The 14,806-nt window shown below is 43.1% G+C and overlaps 1 long non-coding RNA gene across 1 annotated transcript; it reads left to right on the top strand.

The window, feature by feature from the left end:
- The first annotated feature begins 21 nt into the window (after window positions 1–21).
- Window positions 22–5,650, top strand: LOC140487758 (uncharacterized). The gene is made up of 2 exons (XR_011962938.1): window positions 22–267; window positions 4,296–5,650. It is a non-coding gene; the product is annotated as an uncharacterized lncRNA (long non-coding RNA).
- The last annotated feature ends 9,156 nt before the right edge of the window (window positions 5,651–14,806 follow it).

The following is a 14,806-nucleotide window of genomic DNA, read 5'->3' as shown; positions in this document are numbered from 1 at the left end:
TGCGCAGTGTGCCGCGTCTGGAGCATGTGCAGTACCAGACGCGACGTGGAGCCAGAGGAAGCGGACGACAAAAAGATGAATAAAAGATTGAAATGAGAAAGTGAGAAATTGATTAAGTGGGAAGTCTATGAAGCGAGCGGAGAGGCTTTATGAAGTCTCAGAGTAACCGTAGTCGCCGGATTGTAATATACCGATGAGTGTTTTGTCGCGAATGATCCGGGATTGCTATTTGCTGGCTCTGGGTGGCCGCCGCCATCTTTGTTGGGGGTAAGTGTTCCCTGAGGAACCTGTGAGGCGCCATGTTTATCCGGGGCGCCGTGTTTATCCGGGGCGCCGTGTTTATCCGGGGCGCCATATTTATCCGGGGCGCCATGTTTATCCGGGGCGCCGTGTTTATCCGGGGCGAAGTGTGAGCGGAGCATGGGGGTGGCGTTGTTCGGGGCGGGCAGGGTTCACAGAAAACAAATTCAAACCAAAGGTGTTTTTCTTTTCTGATTTTTTAAAATCCTGGATTGATCGTGATCGATTTTGCAATCTTAGAGGAAACTCAAACATGACATAAGGATTAGATTATAGTGTGGAAACAGGCCCTTCGGCCCAACAAGTCCACACCGACCCTCCAAAGAGCAACCCCCCCAGACCCATTCCTCTCTGACACTACGGCCAATTTAGAACGGCCAATTCACCTGAGCTGCACATCTTAGCACTGTGAGAGGAAACCCACGTAGACGTGGAGAGATTGTGCAAACTCCACACGGAAGGCTGGAATCGAACCCAGGTTCGTGTGAGGCAGTAGTGCTAACCACTGAGCCACCGTGCCACCCATAATAAGTATCTGAATATGTACGATTAAATTTATGTGTTCTGTCTGTATCAGGAAATTAACTGAGATACACTAATTGTGGTTAGATTAGTGGTGGCTCAGTGGTTAGCACTACTGCCTCACAGTGCCCAGGTTTGATTCCACTCTGGGGCGACTGTCAATGTTGAGTTTGCACATTCTCCCCATGTCTGTGCGGTGCTTCCTCCAACAATCCAAAGATGTGCAGGTTAGGTGCATTGGCCGTGTCAAATAGTCAGGGGTATATATAGTATAATAGGGTAAGGGAAGGTGGATTAGTCTTCGGAGGGTTGGTGTGGTTTTGTTGGGCTGAAGGATCTTTTTCCACAGTGTAGGGATTATTTATGATTATATCTACGGGCTTAGTTATCAAAAAGAATCACACAAAAGAATCATAAAGTGCTAATGGAACTATAAATGCTATTCAGTCCAGGCTAGCTCTCCAGAGCAATCCAGTCAGTCACTTTCTCCTAGTCAGGCCTATTCCCTTGTTTTTATCTCTGTGCCTTTGCATATTTCTCTCAAATGCTGGTTCAGTTCTTTTGAAATCAATCAAGATTCAATTTTATTTGCGGACTAATTAATCTATCTTGTTAGCTTCAAATATCTATGCCTGCGAATCCCTGAGACTGTGCACACTTCTTAGTATTGTACCATTGCTTCTTCATATCCCTCCTGCTATAATACATCACTTCACTATAGGGGAGGTATCCCTGGAAATTGAATAATAAGATGTGCGTTTGATCAAAGTTTTGGGGATATGATTGGCGACTGATAGTGGAGTGAGAGGAGGACTGTTTCTTTGGATGCGGAATCTAGGATGAGCAGTCATGGTCTGAACATGACATCAGGTTCTAGCATATTTTCAGGTCAAGTGTCCCAGATCCTTATTACTGTCTGATGGTGCAGAAATTGCAGAATTCTGTATTCAGTCTGGAAGGTTGGAAAGTGTCAAATTGAAAGAAAGCTGCATACCTTGAACTCCCATGAGTTTCATTGGAATGGTGCAGAAGTCCTACAGGACAGACTGGTATAAAAGATGAAGTCACATGAGCTGACAAGATAGATACAGAACCAGCTGAGCATAGGAAACAGAGTATAGCGGTGGAAGGATTCTTTTTGGAATGGTGGGTTGTGACTAGTTGTGTTCCACAGGAATCAGTGCTGGGACCTCTGCTGTTCATGGTCTACATAAATATTTGGAGGAAAACGTAGCTGGTATAATTAATAAGTTTGCGGATGACACAGAGTTGTGGAAAGTGAAGAGGAGTTGCAGATGACATAGCAGGATCTAGATCAGCTGGAGGCATGGGTAGAATAATGACAGATGGTGTATAATCTGGACAGATGTCAGGTGATGCATTTTGGAAGGTCAAATACAGGTGGAAATTGTACAGTGAATGGTAGAACTCTGAGGAGAATTAATATGCAGAAGGATCTGGGTGTGCAATTGCTGAAGATGGTAGTGCAGGTAGATAAGGTAGTTAGAAAAAGGCCTATGGCATGCTTGCCTTTATTGGAAGGGGCATTGAATAGCGTTATAGAACCTTAATGCTGTAGCATTATAGAACCTTAATTAGGCCACATTTAGAATATTGCATACAGTTCTGGTCACTACACTACCCAGAAAAATGTGGATGCTTTGGAGAGGGTACAGAAAAGGTTTACCAGGATGTTGCCTGGTATTGGGTATTTTAACTATGAGGGAAGGTTGGAAAGACTGGGTTTGTTTTCATTGGAACACAGAAGGTTGAGGGGCGACCTGATAGAAGGCCAAGAGACTGTGAATGGAATGGAAAGATTGGAGTTTGTGAGGCTTTTTTCTCCTCAAGGTGGAGGGATCAATTACGAGTGGACATATGTTCAAGGTGCAGAGGGGATGTTTAAAAGAGATGTGAGGCAAGTTTTTCACATACAGGATCGTGAGTGCCTAGCATGCGTTGCCAGAGGAGGTGGTGGAAGCAGACACAATCGCGGGTTCAAGAAGCACCCCGATGAATACATGAATAAGTAAAGAATATATGGATGCTGTAAGTGAAGACGATTATAGTATGGAAGGGCAAAATGTGTTGGCAGAAGCTTGGTGGGCTGATGGGCCTGTTCCTGTGCTATATTGTTCTTTGTTCTTGACAGAGATTTGAGAGTGGGCTGGAAAGTTAAAATGATAAATAAAACAAAGAGCAAAGAAAATTTACAACCCAGGAACAGGCCCTTCAGCCCTCCAAGCCTCCAATGATCAGAAGCTAATGGTCCAGCTTACAGACTGTATGGATATTGTTCTGCAGGTTAATAACCCAATCTCTCCCAGTCCAAAGATGTGCAGGTTAGGTGAATTGGCCATGCTAAAATTGCCTGTAGTGTTAGGTGTAGGGAAATGGGTCTGGGTGGGTTGCTCTTCGGAGGGTCAGTGTGGACTTGTTGGGCCGAAGGGCCTGTTTTCACACTAAGTAATCTAATCTAATCTCTCTTTGCTGTTCACGGTGTGGAGCAGATCCCATCATGAGCAGTGAGGCCAGTAATGCGTAAGGTGCAAACGATTCATTTATTTTCATCTTGCAAAGGGCGGCACGGTGGCACAGTGGTTAGCACTGCTGCCTCACAGCGCCAGAGACCCGGGTTCAATTCCCGCCTCAGGCGACTGACTGTGTGGAGTTTGCACGTTCTCCCCGTGTCTGCGTGGGTTTCCTCCGGGTGCTCCGGTTTCCTCCCACACTCCAAAGATGTGCAGGTCAGGTGAATTGGCCATGCTAAATTGCCCGTAGTGTTAGGTAAGGGGTAGATGTAGATGTAGGGGTATGGGTGGGTTACGCTTCGGCGGGGCGGTGTGGACTTGTTGGGCCGAAGGGCCTGTTTCCACACTGTAAGTAATCTAATCTAATCTAATCTAAAAAAAAACCATGAAGATAGTCTAAAGAAAGATGTGTTATTTACAGAGTAGGTTTTAAAATACAGCAAACCATTACCAAAGTACTCCACTCTCTGCTAAAGGAAATCCTAACTGTTAGAATGAATATGATCCCCTTGTTTTTTCAGTAGGTTTGAATTTTCGATCAAATGCATTCTGACACATGGAGCAGTTTCTTCCAGTTTGAACCTGCCGCAGACAGTTCTGGAAGTGATACTTTTCCCAAGCATGGCTTGATCTTGCCTTTCAGTTTGGGAGATCCTGTCAATACTTTAATTACATTGCTGGAAGATAAAGTCCACCTCCTTTAATGCTATCCATTTTTCTTAGTTCTCCCACAGAGAACAGAGTTTTATGTAGCTCCCCATTGGGCAACAGGTTCCCTTCCTTGAAGTTTATTACTGAACCAGTTCCGTCAAGAGCTTTCATGGTCACATTGTTCTCTTGCCACCTCCACAAATTACCAGATTTATTCAGTCCAATTTTCAAGTACTGCCTTTGTGTTTGAGAGTCACATTTCTTTCTTTCTGTTTTTCATTCATTTTACAGACAATTGGAACATTAGCAGTCAGTAAACTCAAACGTCACTTCAGATTCTGATTAAAATATTGCATTCATCAGGACCTCAATATCATCAGGCTTTGATCATGGAAGCCAAAACCAGTGTTTGTGCTGAGAGACCATGGCAATGTGGAGACTGTGGGAAGGAATTCAAATATCCATCTCATCTGGAAAGTCATCGGCGTAGTCACACTGGGGAGAGACCATTCACCTGCTCTGAGTGCGGAAAGGGATTCATTTGGTCATCCAACCTGCTGACACATCAGCAAGTTCACACAAGAGAGAGGCAGTTCATCTGCTCAGAATGTGGGAAAGGATTCACTCACTCCTCCCACCTGCTGACACACCAGCGAGTTCATACCGGGGAGAGACCTTTTAAATGTTCAGACTGTGGGAATTGCTATAAAAGTTCTGGAGAACTAATGTCCCATCAACGTGTTCACACTAACGAGAAACCATTTGGGTGCTGTCACTGTGGGACTCGGTTTAAACGATCATCTCAACTCACGATACACCAACGAGTTCACACTGGAGAGAGACCGTTCATCTGCACAGTGTGTAAGAAGGGATTCATTCACTCTTCTGACTTAGTGAAACACCAGCAAGTTCATTCTGATGAGAGACCTTTTAAATGTTCAGACTGTGGGAAATGCTATAAAAGTTCTGGAGAACTGATGTCCCATCAACGTGTTCACACTGATGAAAGACCATTCAGATGCTCTCACTGTGGGACTGGGTTTAGACGAATGTCTAACCTCACTGTACACCAGCGAATTCACACAGGGGAGAAACCATTTACTTGCTTTAAGTGCGGGAAGGGATTCACCAGATCATCGTATCTGCTGAAGCACCAGCAAGTTCATTCAGACGAGAGAATTTTAAGTGTTCAAAATGTGGGAACTAATATGAAAATTCTGGATAATTAATGCCCATGAACTTGTTTGTGTTATTGAAATACCTGGAAATGCTCAGTTGTGGAAAATGCTTTAAAAATTCTCAGCTGATGATCCATCAATGTGCTCACACAAAGGAGATTGTTCCAGTGCTGTCACTGTGGAACTGTGTTCAGGTGATCATTTCAACTCATTGTACACCAGCAAGTTCACACTGGGAAGAGACTGTTCATCTCTTTCGAGTATGGGAAGAAACTAGCTTGATCATTCCACTCTCTGAAACACCAGCGATTCCACAAGTAACCACAGTCGTTCCATTTTGCTGTTAATCATGTTTGGGAATGAGGCTATTTCGTCAGGGTCTGTCTCTACTGATGTTAAATTGACTTTCCTTTAATTATAGGTTTTTGATTTTCTGGATAAAAATGAATAAATTAGCTTTGTGTTAAACACGCAATTCATGTTTTTTTCAAATATCACAAACACAACTTGATTACTTTTGACCTTCTTAGCGAAGGGATTTAGGAGTAAGGATGTCCTGCTGCACTAGCTGGAGTATTGTGTACAAGTGCAGTCTCTTTATTTGTGAAAGAAGGGAGGCAGTGCAGTGAAGTTTTACTAGAATGAATCCTAGGATGGCAGGGCTGACATACAAAGGCAGACTGGATCAGTTAGGACTAGTTCACTAGTTCTCATGGAAACCAAAAGGTTCTGACAGGACTACATAGGATAAACACAGGGAGGATGTTTTCAATAAACAGGAAGTCCAGAATCATGGGTCACACTTTAAAGATATGGGCTAAGCCATTAGGACTGAGAATAGTGAGCTTCTGGAACTTTCTGCACTTGGGGCCAAAACACTAAGTGTTTTCAAGACTGACTTAGATATAATTCTTGGGGTGAATGGGATCAAAAAGTATGCAGGAGAAAGCAGGAACAGTTGGACAATCAGCCATGATTGTGTTAAATAATGCAGCAGGCTTGAATGACCAAACGGTCTATTAATATTTTCTTTGTCGATGGTTATTAGTTTCTCTAATACTTTTTCTCTTGTGATCATTATGTTTATTTCCTCCCCTCTTTACTGCTTGACTATTTAGTATTTTTCAAATGTTTGACTGAGGAAAAGTATGTTTAACTTCCTTACTCCCCATTGTTATCATTTACGCAGCCTCATTCTCCAAGGAGCTGATGTTCACTGTTCTCTCTTTTTATTTATTGCAAGAATTAATTGATCATTGTTCGTCCGCAAACATCTATAAGCCCCTTGTACACTAGCATTGTGGGAGGGTCTTCACCACATTAGTGTACAGCTGTTTAATAACGACTAACATTGTGGAAAAGAAAACACATTCGATCAAATCGTTTTGTCTTGCACACTTAGGCATATTCACAATAAGCACCAATGGAAAGAGTAACAAACATTTCATACTGTAAGAGAAGACTGCTGACCAGGTGAAAAATAGACACTTGGTTGGTCAAGGCATTGCAAAAAAAAATGCGTAAGTTAAGTAGAGTCCTACAGCACGGAGACAGGCCCTATGGCCCAAAATGGTCCATGCCTGACCAAAATGTCCGCGCTAACCCCATTTCCCTGCACTTGGCACATATCCTTCTAATCCTTTTCTGTCCATGTATTATTCAAATGCCTTTTAAATATTGATAATGTAACCACCTCAACCACTTCCACCTTCAGTAAAGAAGTTGCCTCTCAGCTTCCCTTTTATTCATTCCTCTCCAACCTTAAACTGATGCCCTTGATTCCCCAACCCTTGGAAATTGCATTCATCCTATCCTTGCCTCTCATGGTCTTATATACCTCTATAAGGTCCCCTCTCAGTCTCGTATGCGAGCCTGTCCACCCCTATAACACAGACCATTGAGTCCAGGTAACATCCTTGTAAGTTCCTTCTGCACTCTTTCCAGTTTACTAACATTCTTCCAAAAACAAGGTGACCGAATCTGAACACAATCCTCTCAAGTGCAGCCTCACCAATGTCCTGTACAACTGCAACATAACTTCCCAACTTCGATAGTCATTGATGAAGGCCAGCCTCCTTCATTGCCCTAGTCTAATCTGTGACTCCACTTTCAGAGAGCTGTGAACCTGAACACTAAGATCCCTCATGTTCAGTACACTTCCAAAGGCCCTACCATTCTTTATGAAACTCCTACCCTGATTTTACTATATAAAATGCAAGCCTTATCTATGTTAAACTCCATTTGCCATTTCTCGGCCCACTTACCCACCTGATCAAAGTCCTGCTGCAGTTTCTGAGGACGTTCCTCACTGTCCATGATACCGCCAGTTTTAGTGTCATCAAGAAACTTAATATTCATGTGTTGTACATTCTCCTCCAAATAATTGATATAGATAACAAACAGTAATGAGCCCAGCACCAACATCTGAGGCACTCCACTAGTTACAGGCCTTCAGTCTAACAAGCATCTTTCCACTATTACCCTCTGCTTCTTACCATCAAGCCAATTTTGTATTCAGTTTGCCAGCTCATTCTGGATTCAATGTGTTCTAATTTTCAGGAGCAGCCTACCATGTGGAACCTGATCAAAGGTCTCACTGCAATCCATATAGACTATGCCTACCGCCCTGCCCTCATCAACCTTCCAGGTCTCTTCATCAAAGAACTCGAAGAAATTTGTGAAGCATGATCTCCCATGCACAAAGCCATGCCGATTACAGTAGCGCCTCGACTTATGAACTTAATCCGTTCCGGGACCCGGTTCGTGAGCCGAAAAGTTCGTGAACTGAATCAATTTTTCCCATTGGTCGGATAGCGTAAGAATGCTTGGACGGCTGTTCACAGCGCACTCGTCAAAGACGAACTGAATGAGGTCAGGCGAGACCCGAGAGCTTTTGCGTTCAACAAGCGCGTAGCAAAGCAGAACAGTGAAACTACGTGGTCGCACTCTGGCTTTTTCGTTCGTACCTTCGTTCGTACCTTAAATTTCGTACGTACGTTGAAGCCAAATTTTACGTACAATCCTGTTCATAAACCGATTTGTTCGTGAACAGGGTTGTTCGTATGTCGAGGCGCTACTGTACATCTAATCAAACCCTTTCTTTCCAAATGCATGTATATCTTGTCTCACAGAATCTTTTCAAGTAACTTACTCACCACAGGTGTTAAGTTTACTGATCTATATTTCCCAGGCTTTTCTTTGCAGCCCAATGGCGTAACATTCACTACTCTCCAGTCTTCCGGGCCCTCACCCGTGGCTGTTGATGCGAAAATATCTGCTGGGGCCCCCATAATCTCTTGCAGTGTTCTTGGATATATCTAGTCAGGACCAGGCGATTTCTCCACCTTCATAAATTCTAATACATCCAACACCACCTCTACTGGCATATGGACCATCCAAGAAATCGCCACTACCTTCCCAAGTTTTCATGTCCTTCTCCATAGTAAACAGGAGAAATATTTGTTGAAAACCTCACCCATCTCCTGTGGTTCTACACATACATGTGCACTTTGGTCCTTAAGGGCCCCTATTCTTTCTCTAGTTATTCTTTGTCCTTTAATATATGTAGAGTACCTCTTTGAATTCACCCTAATCCTCTTAGCCATAGGTATTTTGTGCCCTCGTTTCACCCTCCTGATCTCCTCCTTCAGTGTGCATTCCCTGCATACCTCCAGGGATTCCCTTGATCGCAACTTCCTGTATCTGAGCCATGGCTCCTTTTTTTTCTGATCAAAGCCTCATTATCTCTTGACATCCAGGGTTCTGTCGTCCTGCCAACCTTTCCCTTCACCCTCACAGGAACATATAGATCTTGAACCCTAGTTATCACTCTTTTAAAGGCGTCCAACTTGCCAGAGGTGCCTTTCTGCAAACAAACTACTCCAATCAACCCCTGCAAGCTCGTCTAATTCCACTTGCCTTGTCCCAATTTAGAACTTGAACCTGTGGACTAGTCTTGACCCTCTCCATAACTATTTTAACATTAATAGAACTATGATCACTGGTTCCATTGTGCTCCTCTGCTGTCATTTCTGTCACCTGTCCTGCCCTATTTCCGAGTTTTGCCCCTTCCTGAATAGGATCCTCTATATATACTACTGAATTCATTTAACAAATTCCACCCCATCAGCCCTTAATGCTATGACAGCCCCAGTTTACGCTAGGAAAATTAAAATCCCCTACTATGACAACCCTATTGCTCCTGTAAGTGTCCTCAGTCCCCCTGCATATTTGATCCTCTAATTCCCATTGACTATTTGGGAGCCTATAGTACAACAACAATAACGTCACCATCTCCTCCTTATTTCTTAGCTCCACCCAGAAAGCCTCACTGGAAGATCCTTCGGTTATTTCATCTGATTACTGCTGTGATACTTAATCAAAAGTGCAACTCACCCTCCCCTTCTTGCACCACTTCTGTCCTGCCAAAAGCACCTGTACCCTGGCACATCAAGCTGCCAGTCCTGTCCCTCCCTTCGCTATACTTCTGTAATGGCTGTAATATCCAGTCCCACATATCTATCCACAGCCTGAGTTCATTGGCCTTACCAGTCAGCCTTTAATCCAGCGGGCATTCCTTTCTCCCTATCGTGTTCCAGCCTGACGTGTCTCTTCAACCTGTTATTTCTGATTACTATATCTCCTTCGAGTCTCACACTTGCCTCTCTGCTGTTGAGGATCCCATCCTACTGCCAATCTAGTTTAACCCCTCCCTTGTAGCAGTGGCAGAGTTGCTCAGTGGTTAGCACTGCTGACTCACAGTATCAGGGACCTGGGTTCGATCCCAGACTCAGGCAACTGTTTGGAGTTTGCACATTCTCCCAGTGTCTGCACGGGATTTCTCCAGGTGCTCTGGTTTCCTCCCATAGTCCAAAGATGTGCACGTAATATCAATTGTCCAAAACTATGTAGTTTCCCCTCTCACTGTCTAGTTCTGGACTTCCCTACTCCAGGGAAAGGACTTCATCTATTTATCTTATCCATGCCCCTCATGATCTTGGAAACCTCTACAAGGTCACCCCTCAGCCTCTGACACTGTACAGAAAATAGCCCCATCCTAATTCAGTCTCTCCCTACAGCTCAAAGCATCCAACCCTGGCATGCAATATTCCAAAACTGGCCCAACCAATGTACTGTGCATATGCAATATGACCTTCCAACTCCTATGCTAAATACCCTGATCAATAAAGGAAAGCATACCAAACACCATCTTCACTATCCTATCTACCTGCACTTCAAGGTCTCTTTGTTCAGCAACACTCCCCAGTGTTGCTATTAAGTGTATAAGTTTTCCAAATTGCAGCACGTCGCATTTATTTAAGTTAAACTCCATCTGCCACTCCTCAGCCTACTGGCCAATCTGATCAAGATTCCAAGAATAACGAAGCAGAGAGCATAGATTTAAGGTATTTTATCAGAAGCAGCAATGATAATATGAGGAGGAATGTTTTTGTGTCATGAGTATGAGTATAATCTGGAATGTGCTGCCTGAGAGTGTTGCGGAGACTATTTGAATTGAAACCTTTATGAGGGAATTGAATCATTATCAGAAAATGAAGAATGTGCAGGGTTATAGGGAGAAAACCAAACTGTTTCAAGGTTATCCGCAATTCTCCAACAAGCTGGACAACATGAGAAATCCCCTTTGGCTGAGAACCCTTAAAATGGACATTAATTTCTGCTTTTTGGGCATGACTCTCAAAGGCAAGAGTGAGAGGTATTCATCCCTGCAACTCTGGGTCAGACACCTGCCCACACAAAATCCAGACCATTGCCAAGACCACTCTCAGCAAGGGAAATCAAAATGTTGGAAGCAACTCAAAAGCCCAGAAGGACTGTACTAGCCACATTATGAGATGGCCCCACATGTGGGCTGTACTAACATTCTTCTTTAATTGCCTTCAGTGACTGTCACCACTTCACTTCTCTGTAGCTGCTACCCAGCCTGTTTTCTCATGGATTTCTCTTCCTCTGTCCTCACCTCTGACTCACCCTTGCAGACCCTCCTCCCCTCCCTTATAGCCACAAAATAAATAAGGGAAATCTCTGACAAAATGGCATAACTTCAAACTGTCACTACACCAGTTGTAGCATGTTCCAATAAATCCTCTTTTATTCCCCACTCACAGAAATGGACTAGGACTGTCTCCATGGATCAAACCAATTCCTCCCTGTATTCCTTTGGAATGAAGTGTGCATCATTGGATGCGAATCTTGGAGTTGGGCTTTATGAGGGCAGCAGGTTGGATTCAATGCTGCAGGCAGGGAAGAAAAATAGAGCTCCCTACAGGTCCAGGCTGGCAGCTTGAGTTTGTTGTGATGTTTGTGTCTGATGCCTGCTAATGCATATATACCCAGTCAATGTTTGTATCTGGTGCCTAGTAATGTACATAGACCAAGTCAATGTTTGTGTCTGGTATCTGCTATTGCACATAGACCCAGTCAAGTATGAGAATTTATTATAAGTTGTCCTGTGGTAACAGGACACTTCAGAAGTAATGATTGAACAAAGTCAAAGTGAATTTATGAAAGGAAAATCATATTTGATAAACTTGGGAGTTTTTTGAGGATGGAACTAGCAGAAAAGGTACAGAGGCACCAGCATTTTTGCTCTAATTAACTTTTCAGAATGCTTCAAATAATGACCCAAACAGGAGATTGCTAAACAAGTGGGAAATTATAATGGATTGAGGATCAAAGAAAAGGGGAGGAATAAATGTGTAATTCTCAGGTTGGCGAGGTGTGACTAGTGAGGCATCACAAGGATCATGTACTTGGACTCTGGCTGTCCACAATCCATATCAATGTGGGAATGTGGGAATCGATTTCTAAGTTTGCAAATGATATAAAACTTGGTGGGAATGTGAGTTGTACAGAGCATGCAAAAAGGCCTGAGAAGTTTCGAAAGACTGAATGAGTGGCTAAGTATATGGCAGTTAGAATATAATGTGGACAAGTGTGAGCAACAAAGGTGCAGAATATTTCCTGAATGAACAGAGTTTGGAAAATGTTCGTATCCAAAGGTATCTAGGTGTCCTTGTTCATAAACTTACATTTAGGTACAGCAAGCTATTTATGATGTAAATATATGTTGGCTTTTATCACAAGAAGATTTGAGTTCAGTAGAGTCATAGAATCCTACAGCATGTGTTGTGGAAAGATCACCCAATACTCTGCAAAATTTACCAAAGGACACAGAAATCCTTCATGAAGTTAAACTTTTATTTGCAAATACAAGCTTTCCTGTCTGCCCAACCCGCTCTTGAGCCTTTTCTGTTTATACTTTTCTAGTTCCCACGCTTATCTGGTAGCAATCACACTGTTGGGCTATCACCTGGTGTTGTGTGGTTTTTAACTTTGTACACCACAGTCCAACACTGGCATCTCCAAATCTTATCTGGTAGCATTAGTATAACCAATCATACTAGCTTGCTATTGGACATAGACCCAGTCAAGTATAAGTTGCCTGGAGAGACAATAGTCCTGGGAATTCTCACAAAACAAACTCATTTTCCTTTCCAGGCAGGATGAACTAATCATCTAAACTAATCATCTTCTGCCACACTGGTCTACTGCTTACACTTCATCTATCAGATTACACCACCATCTTCTTAAGCATTAGTTCATCACTGACGTGACTTAATTAGCCTATCATTGTGTGCTAACATTATATGTTACCTGAGCTCTGTAAACACAATCCTATGCATGCATTACACCACTAGGTTAACTACGTAACTGCCAAATTAACTTGCATATGTTCCATACACAGAAACAGGCCTTTTGCCCCAAACTGGTCCATGCCAACCAAAATGTCCATTACGCTAACCCCAAATCCCTGCACTTGGCCCATATCCTTTTACACCTTTCCAATCCATGCATTTGTCCAAATGCCTTTCAAATGTTGTTAATGTTTCCATCTCAACCACTTCCGTTGGCACCTCATTCCATGTGCGTACCACCCTCTGTTTAAAAATGTTGCCCCTCAGGTTCCCTTTTATTCTTTCCCCTTTAACCTTAAACTGATACTTTCTAAGTTTGCAATTCCCCAACTCTGCCAAAAAGACTGAGTGCATTCACCTATCCTTTACTCTCATGATCTGTTGCACTTCTGTAGGAACCCCCTCAGTCTCCTATGCTCAAAAGAAAAAGTCCCAGCTTGTCCAAGCTCTCCCGATTACTTCGACAATCGAGTCCTGACAAAATCCTTGTAAAGTTGATCTGCTTACTGAATAAAAATCTGTCTGTCTCAGCCTTGAATCGTTACTGAACCAGCCTCAACAGCCCTGTACCTAATCGAATGCCACAGATTCACTCTTCTCTTCGAGAAGAAAATTCTCCTTGCAGGCAGCATGGTGGCTCAGTGGTTAGCACTGCCACCTCACAGCAACAGGGTCCTGGGTTCGATTCCAGCCATGGGCATTTGTCTGTGTTGAGTTCACACATTCTCCTCGTGTTTGCGTGGGTTTGCTCCGGTTTCCTCCCACAGTCTAAAGATATACAGGTCAGGTGAATTAGCCATGGTAAATTGCCCATAGTGCTATGTGCATTAGTCAGAGGGAAATGGGTCTGGGTGGGTTACTCTTCTGAGGGTCGGTGTGAACTGGTTGGGCCGAAGGGCCTGTTTCCACACTGTAGGGAATCTAATCTAATCTCTGTCTTAAATGTGTGACCCCTTTGTTCTGAGATTATGCTGTCTGGTCCTCGACTCTCCTGTTACTGTTTCAACTCTGAGCTATTAGTCTGATTCCCACATCAACATTATTTTTCCAAAAATAGACTCTATTTTTAAAATGTATAACCAAGAAAGATGATAAGACAATTTCGACCAGAATATTACATAACTTATTCTTGGGGCAAGCTGTACCACTCGATTCAATTGATATACAGGTAGTTCTGCTATTAGTCAGTAGTTGTGTTCCCTTGTGACCCATGCTATACAAAAATTGCACAATATGAATACACTTAAAAGTGTTGCCGATATAATCATGTTAGAGACAACATGCATTTTAATTGTTTTAGAAAAAGAGTTCCCGATTCACCCAATCGCATTACAGCCAATTAGCATTATTGGAAGACACATCATAGCAGAACCACCTGTAACCAGGTGGCCAGCTCAAGGGTAAAACATTTCAAATTGGAAAGTGCAATTGATATAAAGTTCTCGAAGCATCATGTTTCACTCTGATCTATTTTCGATACACTTGAACACTCAGTAGTTCTGACTGTTGTCATCATGAGGATGTTTATAGCTCCTATCCCAGCAGAATAATTTTTCCTCATTTCATATAATCATGCATCGACCCTTCGAAGAGCACCCCACCTAAACCCACCACCCACTCCATCCCTCTAGCTCCACTTGGCATTTTTACCGTGGCTAACTCAGCTAATCTGCACATCTTTGGACACCCCAGGCAACATGTTTTTAGCATGGCCAATTCATGTAACCTGGAGAACACTGGACAAACATGCAAACACTACTCTGACCATTCCTGGCACTGTGCAACTGTGCCTCCCCTCTTTTACCCTCTGAACCTGTATTAGTATCTCTGTACTAAAAACCTCAGTGTCTTTGTTTGGGTTTCCCTTGGTGCTGCCAGAAGCAAAGCAGATATATTTGTGTTACTG

Source organism: Chiloscyllium punctatum, chromosome 17 (assembly GCF_047496795.1).
Source record: "Chiloscyllium punctatum isolate Juve2018m chromosome 17, sChiPun1.3, whole genome shotgun sequence".
Classification (NCBI taxonomy): domain Eukaryota; kingdom Metazoa; phylum Chordata; class Chondrichthyes; order Orectolobiformes; family Hemiscylliidae; genus Chiloscyllium; species Chiloscyllium punctatum.
Note: the sequence above shows the minus strand (reverse complement) of the source record. Positions and strands in the feature narration are given on the sequence as shown.